Genomic DNA, 20,519 nt, shown 5'->3' with positions numbered 1-20,519 from the left:
AGCTTTTCACGCGCTTCAATGAATGAATGGATTGCGGAAGATGCCTGTGCGCCGCTCAGATGGCTTGACTGATTCATCCCTTTCGTACAGCGCCCGCTCGCTACTGCCTCTCTGCCAAGGGGTCTGACCCGTTTGCCTGTACAACCCCCGGCCCAATTTTCTAATTTCTTTGACTTTGGAAGTCTGCCAGAAATGTCGGTGTGGCTGCAGCTTGACACAGCGATCGCAGCCCGGAGTGCTTTCCACCCTCACCCCCCTCCACCTCCCAGCCCGCGCCCCTAAGTTAACTTTAAACTAGTTTGGCCATTTTTTAGTTTGAAAAGAAGAGGAAATGCAGGTCATTGGAACATATTGTGGATGGGTGCGGTGTTTTTAATTGGAAACGACAGATACTGGGGCTTGAAAAGTATTTGCTGCACAGTGCACTTGGGCTGCTTTCCTCCCCGTCATTATTTCTTTAATCCGTGTGTTTGTTGTCTGGATGCCCTGGAAAGCGAAGAATTATACCGACTGTTTTGTGGCCGGGGGTATGCATAACCCAACGGACAACAAGGGGCTTAGAAGCCCTTCCAAACTTTGTCTTCAATAACCCACAAACCAAAGATTCGACAATACACATGGAGCCATTGTGGTCTATAGCGATGGTCCTCGCCTCTAAAATAAGTTTAATAAGCTGTTAATTGACAGTAAATATTTTTTCTTTACATAACATTAATTAGTTGGTACCTTTAAGGTCACCTGAGCATTCATTTCCTCTGGGAAATGGGATCTGACTTAAACCACTACATCAATAAAAGTAAGTTGCTATGGAGCCCCATCAGTCCCATTCAAGGCCGAAGGTACATGACAAAGTGGGTGAGGTAATATCTTGTATTGGACCAACTTTTGTTGGGGAAAGAGACAAGCTTCGAAGCTTACACAGTGAGGGCAGACAATGGCAGATCCAAGCAATACCTAGTCTCAGAGGACAGTAGATGAAATCCTAAACCTTTACCCAATGGTTATTGGCTTGGATGGATTTAAATGAGGCCCTCCCCTTTTATATTCAGATAGCATGTTCATTTTATTCACCATCAAAACTTGGGGTTCCCTTTCTGAGCCCAGAATAACACTTTCAAACGTCCTGCCCATTTTCTGCTGAGTTTTATCATCCCGTGGGCCTTGTGGCTGGTTAAAGGAGTGTATAGGCCCCTATGGTGGGAGTATGTGATCAAATGCTGTCTGTTTAATTAAACTGAATCCTCTGTCGACACAGATTGAGTTGTAGTTCACTTTGACACTCGTGTGACTGAGCCGCCTTCCCCCGCCCTTTCTTGATGGAGGGGGAGAAGAGTCGCAGATGAGGAGACAAATCAAGAACCGAATCCAGGGATAGGGGATCAGTTACAACTATGAAGCAAGGACGCCTCAGCACATTTTCTATTCTGCATTTCCAGCACAAGGAAAACTAATTCCTCTGCGGAGGGCCCCAGTCAAGCATTTATTTGACACACATGATGCATGGAAGCCCAAACAGTATTCTCAGCGCAGCCATTAGTTTTCGGCTGGCAAAGGTTTTGATCCAGGTGAAGGATGCTGATTTCCGAATTTTCATGTTAAAGGGGAAAAAAGGAGGGGGTGTAACTTTTTCAGACCGATCTCCCCGATACAACTCTCCTGCTGGAAGCCCTATGTAACGTATCCCTCTCCCCGCGGCACACACTTTGCCAGATATCCCCTCCTCCTCCTCCTCCTCTTGTTTCCTTCCTCTCTGCCCCCTCCTCCACTCTCCGCTTTGTGTTTTCCTGCCGCTCCGCTCCGCGTGTGCTGGTGGCCACAGGGTGAAACTGACTAAAATCTAGAGCTCGGCAGCGCTCTGCGGCAGGCGCTAGCTTCACAGATCGCGATTCTAGTCACTTTCACTCGGCGGCTAGCAGCGCCGAGCGAGCCAGCCAGCCAGCAGAGCAGCAGGGAAACACTACCTAGCGGGTGAGAGACATAACATGGAGAGGGGAGAGTCACCGAGACAACATGGAGGGGGGGAGGAGGGAAGAGACCATATGGAGCAGGAGGGGGAGGGAGGCGACATGGAGAGAGCGAGAAAGAGAGCACAGGAACGGAACGGGGAGCGAGGCAACATGGAGGGAAGGGGGGGGGGGCGGGAGCTGAGCGACAGAACCGGGGGAGAGAGCGGAGCACGAATTGCCAGGGAGAGCGTCAGGTTCAGGAAAGTTTGAGAAGTAGTCTATGTGCCTCCTGATCTTGGGAGGATGGTGACTCTGGTTGCGCGGTGGTGGCTGCAGATTTAAAATGATCTGGGGGCCTCAGCCAGGCTCACTGTTCTCAGAGAGGAGGAGTGGTTTTGTCCCGTTTCCCCCCCCCCCGACACACACACACCCTGCTGTTCCCCAAATACAGCGTTTCATCCCCCCCCATGGAGAATTTTTTCACTTCCTGGCCTGTTTCCAACTGTTGTTTCCTGACAGAAACATAACAATCAAGTGAGAATCTTGACTTGTGATTTGCACAATATCTTCTAACCCAGGAGTTCAATTTTACACCACATTTAATACAAATATTAAAAAATCAATACATCAAGAGGATTGTTAATGAAATAGTGTACAGTCATCAGATAGAAGTTCTGCAGGAAACGTGTCTAATTTAGTAAAGCTGAATAGAGTGTTGTTTTTTAATTATTCTGTTAAAACAAATCAAATCAAAATATATTGACATGTCCTTACAGCAGAACAGGAATCTGAATAACTTGACTTATCCTTGCACAGAAAAATGACATCAGAACAGGAATCAGAACATATTAAAAAATCAGAATGCTGTTCTAAATCGCAATACAGGGATTAGGCAGTATTTACATAATTTTACAAGAAAAGGAAGTGTAGAATCCTGCTACATTGGCATACATGGACACCAGAGGTGGAATCCAGATTTTATAAAAGATAGTCACATAAAATCTCTGTGTATGCTCTTTCCTACCCTCTCATCCACAATCTCAACATCTGCCAGTTCACTGCTGCAACATCCTGGCCTTGACAAACTCAATAATACCGCTTGCTCAAATCCATTCAAAATGCTGCAAATTATCATTTCTTTAGCTCTAGCTTAGACCATGTCTGACCTCCCTTTGCGTCTCTCCACTTTCACCCTTCTCCAGCCCATCAACCATAAACTATTTTCACTTTCAAAGTTTTCCATGGCCTATTCCCACCAAATATCGTCTCTCATACCCTATGGAGATTTTCTCCAATAGCCTCATGATAGCAGCCTTCATTGCCCATTTCTTAAATTTTCAAAATAGCATCTTTGTGCTTTCTCCCATGCTACCCTTCTCCCTTGGAAAGAGCTCCCTCTAAACATCTGCAAAGCTATCTCATCGTTTTCTTTCTTAAAACTCTCCTTTGCCAGTGATGCCAACAAAATACTTGACAACAGTTTAGGCTACTGGTGAGCAGCGACTCCTGCCAACCATACTGACCAATATTGTCTCATTGTTTTCTTGTGTTCCCCCTGACTGTTTTATCCAGCTGTTGTCTCTTGTCTTCTACTTGGTTTGTAAACTCTTTGGGGGCAGGGACTGTCTTTTGGTTCTGAGCTTGTACAGCGCTCAGCACAGTGGGGTTTGTTCCCTGACTGGGAATCCTAGGTACTACTCCCATACAAATAATAACAACTAGGGGAATACTAAAGTCATGGGCTCCTAGCAACTTTTAAATAATCCTTCTGAGAGCCAAGGATACACAAGTTGGCACTCGCTTGATCAGAACATTAAAACACTTTAAAAATAGCTGAATATTGAAATTTAAGGCATAATTTGGACAGCATAACTACAGACCACTGTATATCTGGAAGTGTACGGCACAAAACAGTTACCCTAATATTGCACTCATCAAATAACTTCTGAGTATATGTAAATAAACATGCGGCATTTTTCATCATAACATACTATGCTGCTATCAAACTATAATGTAATATATTACCAATCCGGCCAAGGTGCAGTATTCATGATAATAAACTTCAAATCAATACTGATCGACTTAGGAAATAACTTTTTTAAAACACCACCACCAGCACACGATTACTGGGTTTCTTCAGTTAATGCATCAGTCTGAATTTCTCTGCCCTCAGAACAATTTTTTCAAATGCTTCCTCTGCAACTTTGGAGATTTTCAAAATATATGTTAGTAAAATGATTGCTACATTTCTAAAGTATTTACCGAGCACAGGCACAGTTCTTTGCAATGTAGCAGTAGTTTCTCTCATTTTTTCCCAATGCAAAGTAGAAACTTGTAAATGGAATGGTTATAATGTTATGGGTCTCCTGTGGTCCAAAAAGTGAAACACAAGGTTTATCGTGGTCACTACCGATTCAAATCCCCTGGGCTCATGGGACCAGATACCTCCACGCGTACAGCGCATGATAATAAGACTGCTACGGATCTCTTCTGATTCCATATTTACTGGTTTAATAAAGGACTACAGGAAGTTTTGAACGTGCATACGTATCAGAACAAGGGACACCTTATTTCCCGTTTGAGACAAATTCACTTCGGTTTAGAAATCAGTTTCACGTTGTGCCACGATGGAGCGAGATTCCGGAGCCGGATCGGCAGCTCTGCCAGCTAAATGAACGATTCCAGCACAGCCGTTCCTTGACAGCCGCAGTGCGCAGGCGCAAAATTGCAAAGGCATAAGAAGGGAATTTTGTACCAGCTCCTTATCTCCAGTATCTTGCATTAAGCGACAGACTTTGACTTCTGCTTTTCTTGCACTGTACAGTTATTCCCCTCATTTCCCTCCCTGGATTAACACCCCTGCATGTGTAGATCGCTAGCTATATGAGATTGTAGTCTCGGTGGGTTCGCTCGTTGTAACACCATGTCAATTTGCTATACCAGGAACTACGGTGGTAACCGGTTCGATATAAAAAACTTGTATTCCGATCTTAACTTGCAACTAGTCGTCCCCCTCCCATCCCCCCGGGGCCATTACAGAACGCTGCCAAGCACACGGAGCTTTTCTTTTCTACCAAAAAAGCAATGTTTATTAAAGTATTTACAAGTATTTTCATTTATTTTTGACATATATTATCGAACATAATGTTCGTGGGTGCATTGGTGAAACAGGAGAGATCGCTATGTTGCTGTTATAAACGTTACAGACACGGCTAATGTCATGTGCATGAAACCTTCTTCCCTGTAGTTCCTTAACAAATCTCTCTGTTATGGCTCTAGATTTATAACGTGGCTTTACTAGGTTATTTCCCCGACAGTCAAATTATTTCCTGCCATTATGTTGTTGCCTTCTTGGTCCTTCTCGGGCTGGGGGCTGCAGCAGGGAATTGTGTGTGTGTGAGAGAGAGGGAGATTTGGTGGCTGTTTCTTCCCTTGAAAGGCATTGACGTTACGAGCAGCTAACAAGTTGCTCATTATGGGCTGGGGGGAAGGGGCATATACAAGGCTAAATGATTGCGATCTGGAAAATTCAACAAGCAGCTGATCCAATTAGCAGAGCCAACCAAGGAACAAGAGAAGCCCTAAAACAGAGAGGGTCAATGCCATCCTGCAGAAAGGGAGGAGGAGTGGGAGGAGTGCCCGCAAAGCTCGGTAGGGGTGCAGCACCAGTGCCGACGCTTTGGGACATCCCAGTCGATTCTCCTCGCTGCCAGTACCAGTCTAGAGAGAAGAACTGCAGCCACCGACCGTTTGCCATCCCCTGCTTCTGAAGCCCATTGCTTGGCAAAGGCTCTGCTGCAGCTGAAAGCACCGCGTATAAAGCACAAAACTTAACTGAATCTAAGCGTCGTTAGTTGGCAGGTCTCTAATTCAACTGTGCCACAAAGTCACCCTGCGCCCTCATCTCCCAAGGCAGCACAGAGTATGCTCCGGCGGTCACGGGGGAGGAGCAGGACTTGCAGGGGGGGGAAGGTGTGTTTGAGAGGGACAGGGTGCGGGCGCGCTTATGTAAAATACAACGTATCCGCCCACTCCAGCAAGCACGCTGCCATATAGTGATACAAGCATTAAATCAGACGTTTGCCTCGAGAGAAAGAGCCCAGGCGATGGCCTTTGACTTGCTGTACTCTCAGCTACCTGACCCTTGTCATTTCGCGCTATAGCCAGAGCTCTTCCAGTTCCGTGCAAGGGTCCTGTGTCAGATGTGACCTCTTTAGGCGGTGCTCTCCTCAGCTAATGCCTACAGCGGCCTCTTCTCCGACTCAGATGGGAACATCTAAAAGTCGACCAAACCAAGCTGCTTTTCGAGCAAATACAATAATAAGGTATCTTGAAATAACTCTGCGGTTGGTGAGTTTCCAGCAATACCTCTTAATGGCACTCTCAGTACACAGTCTCTCTCTGTGTGCTAACTGGGAAAATCACCCAGACACAAGCACATTCCACCCTTTTTAGGGCTCGCTGACTGCTCTTACAGTTATTGCATTACTCTGGGGTAAGCCTTTTTTTTTTTTTTTTGTAACTAAGCTTCTCTTACAAAACCCCCGCTTACAAGCACCCCGCTTAGAAGTTTCCTTCCCAGAAAGTGAAGCCTACCGCACTGCCAGTGTTATAAAGAGAGCGCAGCATAGCCACCCCTCTGAAAGTAGGCTTTGTGGGCGGCCACTGGAAAACGCTTGAGTATCTATTTTGGAGAATACCACCCTTCTTTTAGCTATCGCAGAGGGAAAGCTGCTGTGTGGCATGCGGCTCTTGGGAGAATGCTGGCGAGAGATTTGTTGGGGCGGCGGGGACATAAGGCACAGAAAGGGAGAGAAAGAGACGGAGTCCTTGAGCTACCCACAAAGTGGCGCCTACCCAGCCAGCGTTCAGACGATAAGCTTCCTGCCCGCAGCAAAAGGGCAGACGTGGATACAACGGACAGGCTAGAATGGCCATGAGAAAATTCAGACGGCAGACAATGGTATTGCACACCAATGTACAGAGGCAAACATAAGCCTGCACCTCCTCCACCCAACACACACGTACAGGTCCAGGTACATGCCACACACACGTTCTATATATAATACACCGCCATATACACACGTGTCCAGACACATAGCGCATACATATGCAGACCCCCCCCCCGGCCCTGGCCTGCCCCCCCCCCCAAGTACCATAGACACAGACCCTTATCCCCACCGGACACACAGAGATCAAAGCTGTCAGTTCCCACAATTAAAACAAATCGCTGCGCCGGGTTCCTTCTCAATATACTTGGTACACTGGGAAAGAAAATTAACGACTTAGAGGAAATCGCCATTTTAGCAAACAAATCCAAGGGCTTCGCTGCTTGGCACCCTATTGTATCCAAGGTGCAGGAATCCTCCTTCAGTTCTGCTAGCCGTTGGAGGTGTCTGAAGAGGCGACATGGTTGAATGGAAATTCCCCCATTGGAATGGCTAGGACTTAAAGCCCAATTTAAGATGTATTTACTTTGTTTCCCCCCCCTCCCTCGGTGCTTGCGTGAGCCACATAAATGCACTTTTAAAAATGAAAAGCAGTGCGCTGTAACTGTTCCTGCCTTCTGCCTGGCTTCTCTTTAGAGCTGGCAATACCATTGTTAGCGAGCAGCGAGGCCAGCTAGCCGGGTGTAAGTAATTAGTTTGATATGTCCAACGTGGACCTTAGTGACATTGTTAAGGAGGTGAAAGCTTGATGCTTATAGGACCAAAATGCTGGGCTTTCGCTTTCACTCAGGATGTGTGTAACACAGAGAGTCCTTTCTCAGCTCGCCTGATTTTAACTTCCTCTAAATCTCTTTCTTGCTCAGAAAACAGCAACGAGAGACCGAGAGGAAACACGCTGCTGCTGTGCAAAATGTGGACCATGTGTGGGAACTATTTACTCAGAGCGTAACTGCAGGCACCAGGCGAGGAGGCTGGGACGTCTGTGGGTGGGGGTTCATTTTTTCCCTTAAGGCCAAAAATGCAGAGTGTGTGTAATCGTGCTTTTAAAATACTTCTCTTCGGATGCGTGTTGTTTTGGATCACAAGGACTTAGAGATCCGCCTTTGTGCTCCCCACGCGCTGTGGCGAAGGGTTCAAACAACAAAACCTTTCCAGTCCCGCAAGGGAGCAGCTGAGTGGCAGGACTGGAAGCGCCGCCGCTTGTCCAATTGGCTGCTGTGCAATATTAAAAATAAGTAATAACAATAACAATCCCCAGCCTTTCCTTTTCATAGATTTCATGTGGATGTAGCAGGAAGTGCCTCTGGCCTTGAAGCAGCCTATTGCCTGCCCCCCCCCCCCCTTTCCCGGGGAGTGAGAAAAAAAGGTCTGCAGCTGACAAATATTATCCATTCTTTTCATCGATCGGAGCGTATACAGATGTGATAGCTGGATGCGCGCTGCAAACTGGCTGATCCATCGTTTTCGCTTCTCTCGGAGACTCTGGTTCGTCCCCTCCTCCTCCCCCCTTTGTTCTCCTCCCCTTTCCCTCTCTTTAAATAGATTTCAAGGCGCTGCGCTGCCTGTTGGAGAGCAGCTGCTGAGCTCTCCAGAGAGAGAGAGCGAGAGCAAGAGCAAGCGAGCGAGCGAGCGCTTGCTTCCCTGTCAATAACCTCCCCCTTCTCCGATTTCCAAACAGAAAACAAGCCTCCGCACTAGCAACCTGCGCTCTGCCTCCAGGAAGGAGTTAACCAGAGCCACTCCATGCGTTCCACCCCATCGTAAAACCCAAGCTCGCGTTAAAGGGGCAACTTAGTGGCACCCGCAGCCAGCGGCCTTTTAAAATGGTTATTTGTAGGTAGCAGCTTCCCCTGACTTCGGGCTCAATGGCTACCGAAGGGAGCCAATGAACGGGCTGGTTGTGTGCAGCGAAAGGGTTAACCTTCCCCTCCGCTACCCTCCTCTCTCGCTAGAGACTAAGCTCTCGCACGAAGCCTTGCTGGGGAGGAAGGATTTAACCAGGCCTCGCGCTATGGCTACCGCCACCCTGTCTGTCGCTTAAATTATGACCCTCCCTCGGTCCCCTGTGCGGGCAGTCCAACTGCTAACAGGCAGTTGCAATTAGTTTTCGAAAGGTTAGCCAAGGGCTCGGGCTCTGGCAGACGGGAGGCATTACGAAACCGTCTTTGTAGCTGCACTTACATACAAATTCTCCCTGAGCGCAGCAAGGCAGGACCGGGATGAGGGGGGCTCTTACTACCTATGAAAACGTGGAGAACCTGCCCAGTAATTTCTGCTGAGTCAATGCAGGGTTTGCATTAAATGTGTCCCCCATTTTGCTTTTGGGGGAGGGGGGAAGAGAGGGATTCAAAATCACCTGCCTCTCCAGGTCCCTCCCAGTTGTCGGCCGGTGTGTTAGAGACAGAAGGGTGCAACCCCTCCTCAGAGCTGCTTGGGCGAAAATGTAGTGGGAGGAACGAAAGTGTTACCCGGAGAGATGTTGTGACAGATGCTTGTCCTACGCGTGCTTGTGAGGGAAGGAGTTAAAGGCAGGCTATATACATCGAGCTGTTCCCTTCCCCGGCCGGCTGTCTGAAGGAGCTGCTGCTAGAAGCCGTCCATCAGCAACCAGTCCAACCTGCCAGTGATAATGTGCGATCAACACCAAATCACCCCCGCCAGGCACAATCCATCATCGCTGCAATGCAACGGGCCCTTGTATGGATGTGCCTGCACCGGGGCGGGGACAGGAGGCTAGGGCATACACCAGAATTGAAATTGCAACATCTCTTGCTCTCTGCATGCAAAGGCCTGCGAGCAGCCAGCCCCCCAGCTCCCAAAGTTACCCAGCCAGGGAGCGCGCGGGCCTCATCCGCCAGCTCTGCACACTCACCCCCGCCCCGCGGCTGACTCCTACCTCCGCCGGCTGCCAGCCAGGGCTCCCCTCCCCCCGCTCCTCCCGGGCGAGCCTGACTGGCGGAAAATTAATAATTAATCGGGTGAAATTGATTAAAGGGCTCGGAGCGCGGGGGCTTGGGCAGGAGAAGAATAATAGTTATTTTTACAGCTCCGGATCCACCTCCCCCGAGGAGCCCCCACCCCTGCAAGGGCCCGGAGCTGCGGTGCCTGCTCCGCGCTCGGGCAGGGGCAGACCCGCCACGTCCCCTCGCCCGCCAGGAAGGGGGAGGCGGCGGCTGGCTCCCGACGCTCCCAGCCCCGAAAGCATGGCTGCGCCGAGAGCTGCTGCTGCAGCAGCAGCAGGGGGCGGAGGCTGGCCCCGGGTCTGGCTCGCGTGTGTGCAAAGCCGGGTCATCACCGGAGCTGCCCGAGGGCGGCGCTAAGCCCCACGAGGCCGGCCCCCTTCCCCCCGCCGCGCTCCGTGTCAGCAGGGGACGCGGCGGGGCCAGTCACGGCTCCAGCCCAGCCGAGCCGGCGGGGGAAAGGGTTAAGCGGAGAGAGGGGGCCCGGCTGTGTCAGAGCGAAACCACACCGCGCACCTGGGCTCAGCTCGGCAGCCAGCCGCCGCCAGCCTCCCTCTCCTGCCGCTCGGTGCCTGCCTGCCTGCCCCGTATCTCGGCTCCATCTCTGCAGCGGCGGCGAGAGCCAGCACTTCCCCTTCCCTCCGCGCGGCTCCTGCGCGCACTCTAACCCCAGTGACCCAGATAAGAGCCTCCCCCGCCCCCTTCCACCTCCGGCCGGCTCCCCACCAGCCCGCCTGCCTCGGCCGCTCTCGCTTCCTCGCCGGAGCCCGAGCGCCGCTACGGCGCGGCCGCGCTTCGCACACCATGTGCGGCTGGGGCTTTTGTTTGCGGCCCGGGACCTGCAGGCCGGCGCTGGGGGTGGGCTATGTTCAGAGCTAGGTCTGGAGTCTCTGAGCCCTGTCCGCTCAATACCAAGCTAGGCGTGGGCCCTGTTAGCTTCTGTCTGAGTGTCAAACCGCCCTGGGCTTGCCAAGGGAGTGGAGCTTTCGACACTTGTTTGTTTTATGTAATAAAGCATAACAATAAATCGTGCCTTCCCTCACTGGGTAGAGCAGAAATCCAGAGCAAGCCAACACCGCAGTCAAAATATGTTTGATTAATGATCGTTCTATTGGAAATCCTCTGACTCCGCCCCAGACAGCAGCGTGTCAGAGGCTTAGTGGAGGCCCTTCCTGCCCCACTTTGTTTGCTTTTTTAGGTGCAAGTATGTATGGAGAACTTCAGTCTTAATTTCTCTCCCGGATCCCTCCTCTCCTACAAGGTTTCAAGATGCCTCTAATCTTGTTACTGCATCCTCCTGACTGCCAATTCTAGACGACCCACGATAACCCTGAGTCAAGACTATTCATGGTGTCTGGGGCCATTTGTGTACATATTTTATGATTTAAGATAAAAGGGACACAGACAGGTATAATGCATCTTACAGGGTCATGCAGCCACATAGGGTGATGAAAATGGAGCAAGCAGGCCTCATCCAAAGGGGTTGTGAAGTCATCTTTGCTGATACTGTGAAATAAAATAATGGAGAACATTCTGAAAATTAAGTACCTAGGTGGTGAAAATCTTTCACACAATAAATAATACTGGAAGACCTTAACACAAGTGTTGGTGATAATGCTCACACATCCTTTTTAAAAAGAAACCCTTAATCTCATGATCAGTCTCTGATGGTATTGAACCAACCCATTTCTAAGAAATTAAGACAGCCATACCTACAACTGGAACCAGTGACAAGACTAGCAGAAAAACCTAGAATGTAAATCTATCTTCCTAATGGTATTTATAAGGGGGCTCACCTTAGTATGTAAATGCAGAGTAAAAGAATACATTGATATCACACTTGGTTAAATGGGAGTTGTGGGGTTGCCAGAGGAGTATATAACCAAGCACAGGAGATCATCTTGGGAGATGCAGAACTTCCTTTAATGTTACTGATCCTGCATTCCTTGCACAGGCAAAACTTGGGTTGAAGAATTGTTTGTTTTTCTTTGACGAAGGCAAACAGTCTATTGTACTATTTTCATGCTTAGTCGAGTACCCTGCACAATCAGTACAGGCAAGGGGATGGGCTGCAGGATGACTCGTCCTACTCCCAGCTGCCTACCTTGCCTACTGGGGAAGCAGCACTTCCTATCTCCAGTTATCAAAAGGCAAGGCACTATTTCTGGTAGGATGGACTATTTTTGTCTCCTTTCCCCCTTGGTTGTCTTCCTGTTTTTCTATTTGTTTATTGATTCCTCTTATCTAATACATATTGTCTCATCACCCTTATCACATTTATTTTCTCTCCTCCATCCCATCCTTTCTCCCATTCCTTAGTTAAGTTTTGTATATAGCCAAGGCCTGTTCTGGTGACCTTGCTCTCTCCTGTAGCACACCCTTATATGGTGCTAAGGTGACTGCTGGAAGCACCATCATCTCCAAGGAGAAGCATTTCTAGTGGTTGGAGCCAGCACAGACCTGAGAGCCAGGAATTCTCTCTTCTGTAGCCACCTCCATCACTGACTCCATGTAGCCTGGCCACCTCTCTTAAACACCTACCTCACTTTATTCAGCCGTGTACAATTATAGTAATTTACTTACCTCACAGGTGTGCTGTGAGGATTAATTGATATTTGTTCAGAGCTTTGCAATCCTCCCAGGAGAGATGCTGTATGATTAAAAGGGTGGAAAAAAATGTTGTTTTGTAGCCTCTACAAGGCACTGCCTCCTCTTGTGTAGGTAGTTTGTATGTGTACATCTGATTCAGTGCCATACCAAGGTGCCTCAGCCATATGACTCTGTAGCATGACTGGGGTGGGGAGAGGTACCTCGGAATCTTTGATACCACTTAGGCCCTTTTGTTAGATTTAAAGTCAACTCTGTGGAAAGGTGGGGCCCTGAGGTCACAGGTCCATGGTTACTTAAGTCCTACATTCACTGGGAAATTTACCCGTCAGGTATTAGTGATCTAAACGTTGTGGGGCCACAGGCAAAGCAATATATAGATACCCCACCCAGCTCCTTACCCAAATTGACTGGGCTCTTCCCACAATAACTTATCCGTGACTCCTCCCCCGCAGCACTTTCTGCCTGCCTCCAGCTCCCCTCAGGCTGTGACAATCTCTCTCTCCCACATGCCTGCTTTTAAGGTGACTTCTGGCCAACCGCTCCCTTTAAAAAAAAATTTTTTTAAATTAATGGAGATATCCCATCTCCTAGAACTGGAAGGGACCTTGAAAGGTCATCAAGTCCAGCCCCCTGCCTTCACTAGCCCTTCCCCCATTGGGATCCCGAAGAGAGCAGGCAGAACCAAAGCCTAACTGTTCACGTGAGAAATGAAAATAGGGCTTTGAGCTATTTATTCTCTGTCACATCCCTGCCGCTTGGCTTGAGGCCGGAGAATCTAGGCTGGCCCCTGGGGCCTTAGCCCACCGCACAAGAGGCACAAGGTTATGGGTCTCTGCAGCAAAATAACGCCATTCTATTGGGGAGATGTCAGAGCCCCCTGGAACGATGTCCCTTGGGCCCCCCTCCATTCGGTACGGTGCTAATCCCAGCGAGGTAGGTCCACAACGTGGCCTGGGACCTCGACTGATCGTCCGAGCTGAGCTCAGGAGAAACAAGTGAAAATGACGAAAAGAACATAACAAAAGTTCACGAAGTACGCAGCTATTTGGAAACAATAAATGAGCTGAGCACTGGGTCTCTTCTGAAATCTACATAATCAAGGGCGCTACCCATTAGGGGTCCGTACAACTCATGTGACCTCCACACAACAGTCCCAAACCTTCCCGTGTTGTCTTTGCGAAGAGAGAAAACTTCACTGGCGTAAAGATGAGCGTCTGTGCTGGGTAAACGCAGCTCTTGGCTCTGCTCTAGAACCATGACTGTTTTCCTTTTCCCTTCGCGATTTCATCCTTTCACGTTCTTTAGCCGCTGCGTTTCCTAAAAGAAAACCCGTGCGTTTCTAGCTGCCCGCCTCAGTTTGCACTGTGCATACCTCAGACACAGCCAGCGTAAATCCATTACGCCTCGATCCCATGACACAGGTTTATGCGGATACCCTCTGATTTACATTTTAAACACAGCAAATGCACTGTCTGCTAGCATGAGAAGAAAACCCAGCGTGTAACTTCAAACGACCTTCAAGGAAATGCAATTAACTGCTCTAATTATCAGTACACGCCTTGTCGAAAAAGACACAGGTGCTCGCTGCAACGCGGTTCCACCTGGTTAAGCAGAATCGTCCTACCAGTGGATGGACTCTTTCTCCCTTAATCCGGGACTTGCTACGATGCCTCTACATTTAGAAACCTCCATCCTCCTCTCCTCCCCCTTGGCTGAGGCAGGAGAGTGATCGCTCACGGCTGCTAGGCTTTGTCACACGAACACACACACACAGACCACATTGCTTGCTGCTGCCTGGGAGAGATGCATCGTGTTTATTTCCCGGATCCCACAAAGCAGTCACCTTCTGACGCGTCTCTTCCCCTGCTCCCCCCGCCTCCACTTCTCTTCCTGCAGTCTGACGGGAAGGACCGTAGGCCACAATGATAATACAACATTTAGGTTAATAGGGCGTGTTCTGATCCGTTTTCCCCCTCCGCCCGCCCTTCACTCCCTAACGACATCGATCTGCTACATTTACTTCTGCCTTTATCGGCCCCCAGGCAGCCCCGCCAGGGCTCTGAGTCACTGTCTGAGCTACCGGATCTAATACAGATTCTGGAATAACCGAGACAGTAGCAACTACTAGCCTCCAGCCCGGTTACAAAGGAGCGAATCTTTGTCCACAAGTGGTGCGCTTCAGACAGTTGAACGTGCAATGTCATAATGGCTCCTATTGCTGGTAGACAAGGGAGGTGCTCTCGACACATGCAGCTATGGCAGGAGAGATGGGACCGAGAAGATAAGGACAACCCGGGCTCCCTAACGGTCCACTAGGAGGCGCTTGCCTTTTGCAAGAGGATGGAGTCATCTGGGATTCGGTGGCTTCTCATCTCATTACAGGGCATTAGGAGAAACAGGCAAATATACAGCTATTAAAATTAATCGCCTTGCGCCGTCAGATGAACATAATAGAAATTATTTATAGGCTGCCTACAATGCGTTTATCGTCATGGAAGCGCTGGGTGCGGGTGAACAGAGAAGAATACGCGCAGGCTACAATAAAGGACAGCTGTACGGATCTGCGCTAAATCTTAAGGGAGCGCTGGAAAGTAATGAGACCAGAGAGACTAACAGGAGCCCTTGTGGGAGATACGTCAGCTCGGTTAGTGACAAAGGACTTAGCTTGTACGGGCTCCAAGTCCAACTTTAAGTTTAGAGTCCAAACACTGCAGGTCAGCAAAGGTTGTGAGTATGTGACCTCAACCGGTTAGGCGAAAAGTAAACTGCAGACATTTTTCAGATGACTACAGGGAGATCTACATAAGCAAATATAAAACCTTGGCTTTGTGTTAAGTGGTCTCAAATATCCACTCTAGTGGATTTCTCTAGCAGGCAAAGTCCCGGCTTGCTGGTGTGCAGCAATGCAGAAATTAGGAGACTTTAAGCATTGAAGAAACAAATTACGTCTTAAAATAGCAATAAGTATTTTGTAATTATCGTACAGTGCAGAGAAGGTGCATGGAGGAAGGAATTCAGTTTTCTGACCGCTGTAAACTCTGAATGTTTGCAGATTTCAGATAACAGATTAAATGTTAATTGCTTGAGACGGCCAGCCATTTAGTTTAACACTCTTTAGAAAACTCTCTTACAGAATATGTTTTGCTGCAGCTTTATCTGGGAAAAAAAGTTCTCTCTCGCCTGAAGAATCTGTATTTTAGGTGCTGAGAGGGATTTGTAATGTACTGCGTTTTTGAAGCAGGGAAAAGATGCCTATAGATCTCCCCTCCCCCTACCGTTCAGTGCTGGCGTTGGTGTTGTTTTGGCAAACAAAAAAATTATCTCGGTTTCGAAAGGGTAAACAGCTGTTAAATGAATCAAGGTCCTCTGGTGACAACATGAATGAATGCTGTTCCACTGGCATCGGACAGCCTGTGTAGCAGAGTGGGGCTAGAGGAGTCAAAGTACAGCTCGCTCAGAGAAAGAAGCAGAAACAGTCCCAGTTTACAAAGGCTTGCGGAGAAGGTGCGAGAAAGCCCAAGACAGACTGGAAGCGCTGCTCCGCCAAGCTCTAGAGGTTAATAAGTACACCGTCCCCTTTCCCAGGTCCGCCTGAGGCTAAGACTCGCAGCTCAGCGGGTAATTGACAGTCTCAATCCAAAATTGAAACATGTGTTAACAACAACGCCACGCATCCTAGGAGCTTTTCGGGAGATCGCCTCCTCATGATCTTTATGCATTACTTGAATCCAGCTGAGGAAAGTGTCACGAGGGTCTTAGAGCACGTTTCTTGTCAACCTGTAAATCAACTCGATTGCTGTTTAGAAAGAAGCAGCCTCTATTTTGTAGCAAAAGTAGCAGGGCCATTTTTTTTTTACTCCGTCCTCACAGCGTTGGTTTCAATGAGGTCCCAGAGGCAAAGCACGCTGGTATTGCCCCCTCCCGGTCCATTCTTGTCCTCCCTATTAATTATGCCTTGGAATGTTGGCACAGATGCTAAACACTAAATCGCATTAAATTGATTACGTTCTATTCTCCTTCTTTCAGAGCAAACAGACACGTTTGAAGCATAGCCCTTCGGCTGATGTAGATCGTTATACATATCCTTTCAGGGTTTGTTTTTATTTACAATGCATTATGCACCATTCTACACTCTGGACAAAAAGTGATTGGAACGTACTTTCTATGAAGCCTAGATCCACACGTGGGGCCCAATTCTGCAAACGCTTATTCCTGATGTGCCGTTAATTGACTCCAATGGGATTACTGGCGCCAGTAAACATTACTCCCTTGGGTAAACGTCCCTAAAATCCGGACCTACTTGGTTCATGGTGTAGGTTATTAGAATAACCCATTTGTCCCCCTTCATGTTTATTGAAGATCGTTGTATATACAAGGACTAATCAGAAAACAAACCCAGGCCTAGCAGAAATGAATTTAGTATACTAGCACCTCTGGGATCCTCATTCATGACACAGAATTAATGTTTTTCTTTTTCTTTTTCCCAGAGGAGAAAGGCCGCAGATTTTGCTGACGTTCTAACGTCCTTTATAAATAACAGTGACTGTCAGGGGGGAAGCAGGAGTGGTCGGAAGAAGAGAACTGGTTGAGAGGGACTTAGGCCTATACAGACAGCCAGGTTTCTAGGATTTTCGGGGAAGTGCAGACCCAAAGGGAGGGTTTCACCTCTCCTCCCAGTCAGTCACTTGGTGTTCTTTACATCTTCTCCTTTTAACACGCCCTTTTAGCGACTCTATTCGCCAGGCTAGAGGAAATTTCGGGGGGGGGGGGCTTTAAGCCTCCCAAAGTAGGAACTGATCACCTTTACTTTTGTTTTCAAGCTGCCCACACACAGTACACAAAGGTGATGACCAGCTGGAAAAAAAATGGACCCCCCCCCCCTTTCTGAACAGACCCCCAGTAATTAACACGGAAGTGATCCAAGGCTCTGCACTATTCTGCTCGGCCCTTACGCGGCTGTGCAGCGTGGAGATACCCCGGAGAGCTCACACCCTCTGGAACTGCTGCAGCCAGGGCCGGGACAAGGCAGAACAGCAGCTCCCGCGCCGGGAGCTCCCTCCCTGCCCCCCACGGGCGCCAGCAGCGATCCGAAGGGGCAGGAGGCAGAGCCATAGCGCTAGGCACCGGCGCGCCGGGTAGCCAACTGCACCTCATTAACGAAGCCCCAGCGCTAATCGCGATGCCTTTGCGCTCCTGGGAGCTCGGGGAGGGATCGCGCTGGATGCGCCCCCTGGGGCTGGGCGGCTCCACACCGCCCCCAGCGCAAGGCTGTGACTACGGAGCACAAGCCAGCCCCGTCCGTTTGCGAGCTCGCGCCCTTCCGTGGCAATAATAATGCCGTTCTTGCTGGGAGTCAGAAGCCGCGGAGCTTTTACCCTGGAATCAAAACACACCCTCGCTAAGGTCCGTTAACAGGGCAGCGGCTGAAAGGTGCAGGGAAAAAACACGGAGGCGTTTGCGATAAGAGCGGCTCCAAGCGCGGTTTAACAACCCGGGGAATAGGCTTGTGCCACGAGCACTTGCAATCCACTGTGCTACTTATCGGAGCATTGCGCGGGGCCGCCTCCTGAGCCGCACCCATCCCAGCGCAGGGCTGGGGGAAACCCGGGAGCCTTCGCTAGGGCCTGTGCTTGGAGCCGTCACGCGCTCTTCGGAGCCCGTTCCAGCTGCCTGGTGCCAGCCAGTCCTGAGCGACTAGGTGTGCGCGGGGGGAAGGGTCAGCCCTTCCAATGAGCGGCTCACCCAGCGGGTTCCCTGCCCTGCCAGAAGAACGTCTGCCAAGGGCGATCTTCCCCTCTCCCTCTCATGACTGCAAAGTGACAAGATTCTTAACCGAGGGGATGTGGAGAATAGCAGCCAGCACCCCCAGGACCTACTCCCGCTCTGCGACACACGCCCTCCCTCCCCCTTCCCGTCATTATTTAAACCCAGACTCTGCACAGTGGATTATGCCTCCTGCGCTCAAATCCAAGCGCCTCCTGGCTCCGGCTCGCTCAGTCAATCCTTTATCCCTCGTGCTCCCTTGGCTGGCTGTGCCTCCTGCGAGAAGCGCGGGGAGACAAGCCAACAGCGCCCGAGGCGCAGCCCGAGGCAGCAGCAGCTGAGCCCCCGGACATATCTGAGGGTGGGTCTAAGGTCTGGTCACATCAGCCGAGAGACGGGTCTGGATCATTCCTCGCGGGCGTTCGGCACCTTCCCCCCTCCCCAATCCATTCCTCACGGAGAGTCCCAGCCGTGCACAGATCGTGCTGGGATACACAACTTGCAGAATGGTCGGGCCGGGGAGACACACCCGGACGCCTGCGGCTGACAGGAATAGGCTCCCCGGAACCGCAGACAAGCACAAGTCTGCTCCCATTCAAGCCCAGGGGGCTTTGGCCATTGACTTGAATTAGGAGCAGGGTCTGTTCCGGAATCTGATAGACGGATGGTCCCGGACTCCGGCTCTGACACGGGAGCGGCGCCAATGGCTGAAGTAGCCCTTATTGCCCTGCGCTAGAGACAGTCTCATGCCGTTGTTTGGATTCAACCTGCGCTGAGAACTGTGATAAACGGTGCCTCTGGCGGGGCACTCGCTGCTTTTTAAACAGCATTCTCTCTCCTATAAGAATTGGACTGGTTTGTTTTGAATACAAAGGTGTTTACTGAGCATCTATCCAGCCATTTATGATCTCAGGGACTACATCTCAGCGGAGAGTAATCTCCTTACAACGCCTCAGGTTTATTTTTACTAAGGGCAAAAAGGGGTCTAAACCCACCTGTACTTGTTTGTTTGGGGTGGTGAGTTTTCCTTGTAATCAAGCCTGCGCAGAAGAACAGACCCTCCCAAGATTTTACGGAGGAAATCCCCTTCGGCTCAAGGCCGTATGTGGCACATTTTAGACTCGAGAGAGATTTTATTGCAGAGTAATTATCCTCGATCCCCTTCCTGGTACAGGTTTATAAGTGAAAACGCTGCCAGAACGCTATTTAGTGTAGCGAAACTGCAGTCAAGAGGCTGCTGGGTTTACACGCCCCCTGTTGGAAAAGACCGTGTAATTAGGAAGAACTCTCACCAGAGGAGGCTTGAGTTCAGGGCCTTGACGGCAGGGTGATCACTTACGAGGGAGAAGAAGAAATAGCTTCCCTCCTTCCTTAATGAAAATTAGTTGGAATTGAAATGCCAAGACAGAAGATTGATACGCAACGTGCAACACGCGTGGTTTGCCTCGTGAGAACAGCTAAGTAATGAACAGAAACTCCTCCCCTTATTGGCAAATGCTTTGCTTTTTTAAAGCCCCTTCCTTGCCTCATACGCATCGGTACTAATAACACTCATAAAAAAAGATGCAGTGCTATAGTTAGTAATATATTGCATGGTCATAGCCGACCCCAAAGCCCTTTATAAACATGAATTAAATAAACCCCACAATCCCAACACTCGTTTATTATTACTCCCGTTTTACAAAAGAGGAGAGGGAGATATGGAGCGAATCAGCGATTAGCTGGGATTCACACAGCGAGTGTATGGCTGAGATGGAAGTAACATTTAAAATCCTGAATCCCCATCCCCTACTCTAATCACTAGCTACACTACCTTCGTTTTTCATCAAGACACATAAAAAAAATAGTGCATCTCCCTCGCACTGCTAAACTCAAGCCTTAATATTTAAAGCCTAACTACGGGTGTGAATCTAATCTAATTTTTTTTGCTTTAGACCAAAGACACTCACGTATTATTCAGGCAGTCATTTAAACACCTTTTTCTTTTTATCATTTTGGCAAATGCAGTTAACAATCCCTGTATGAGGGATTACAAAAGGCTGTAAAAAGCAACAGAGGGTCCTGTGGCACCTTTAAGACTAACAGAAGTATTGGGAGCATAAGCTTTCGTGGGTAAGAACCTCACTTCTTCAGATGCAAGAAGATGCTTATGCTCCCAATACTTCTGTTAGTCTTAAAGGTGCCACAGGACCCTCTGTTGCTTTTTACAGATTCAGAGTAACACGGCTACCCCCTGATACTTGATACAAAAGGCTGCTTACGCCTCTCACTAACCTTATCCTGACACCTCA

At 49.3% G+C, this 20,519-nt stretch overlaps 1 long non-coding RNA gene across 1 annotated transcript; it reads right to left on the bottom strand.

Moving 5' to 3' along the window:
- Positions 1-7,130: 7,130 nt before the first annotated feature.
- On the bottom strand, positions 7,131-20,286 carry LOC135977700 (uncharacterized). The gene is made up of 3 exons (XR_010595127.1): positions 13,625-20,286; positions 12,864-13,008; positions 7,131-11,361 (listed from the first exon to the last, which is right to left on the bottom strand). It is a non-coding gene; the product is annotated as an uncharacterized LOC135977700 (long non-coding RNA).
- Between the last annotated feature and the right edge of the window lie 233 nt (positions 20,287-20,519).

This window comes from Chrysemys picta, chromosome 1 (genome assembly GCF_011386835.1).
Source record: "Chrysemys picta bellii isolate R12L10 chromosome 1, ASM1138683v2, whole genome shotgun sequence".
NCBI classification, from domain to species: domain Eukaryota; kingdom Metazoa; phylum Chordata; order Testudines; family Emydidae; genus Chrysemys; species Chrysemys picta.
Note: the sequence above shows the minus strand (reverse complement) of the source record. Positions and strands in the feature narration are given on the sequence as shown.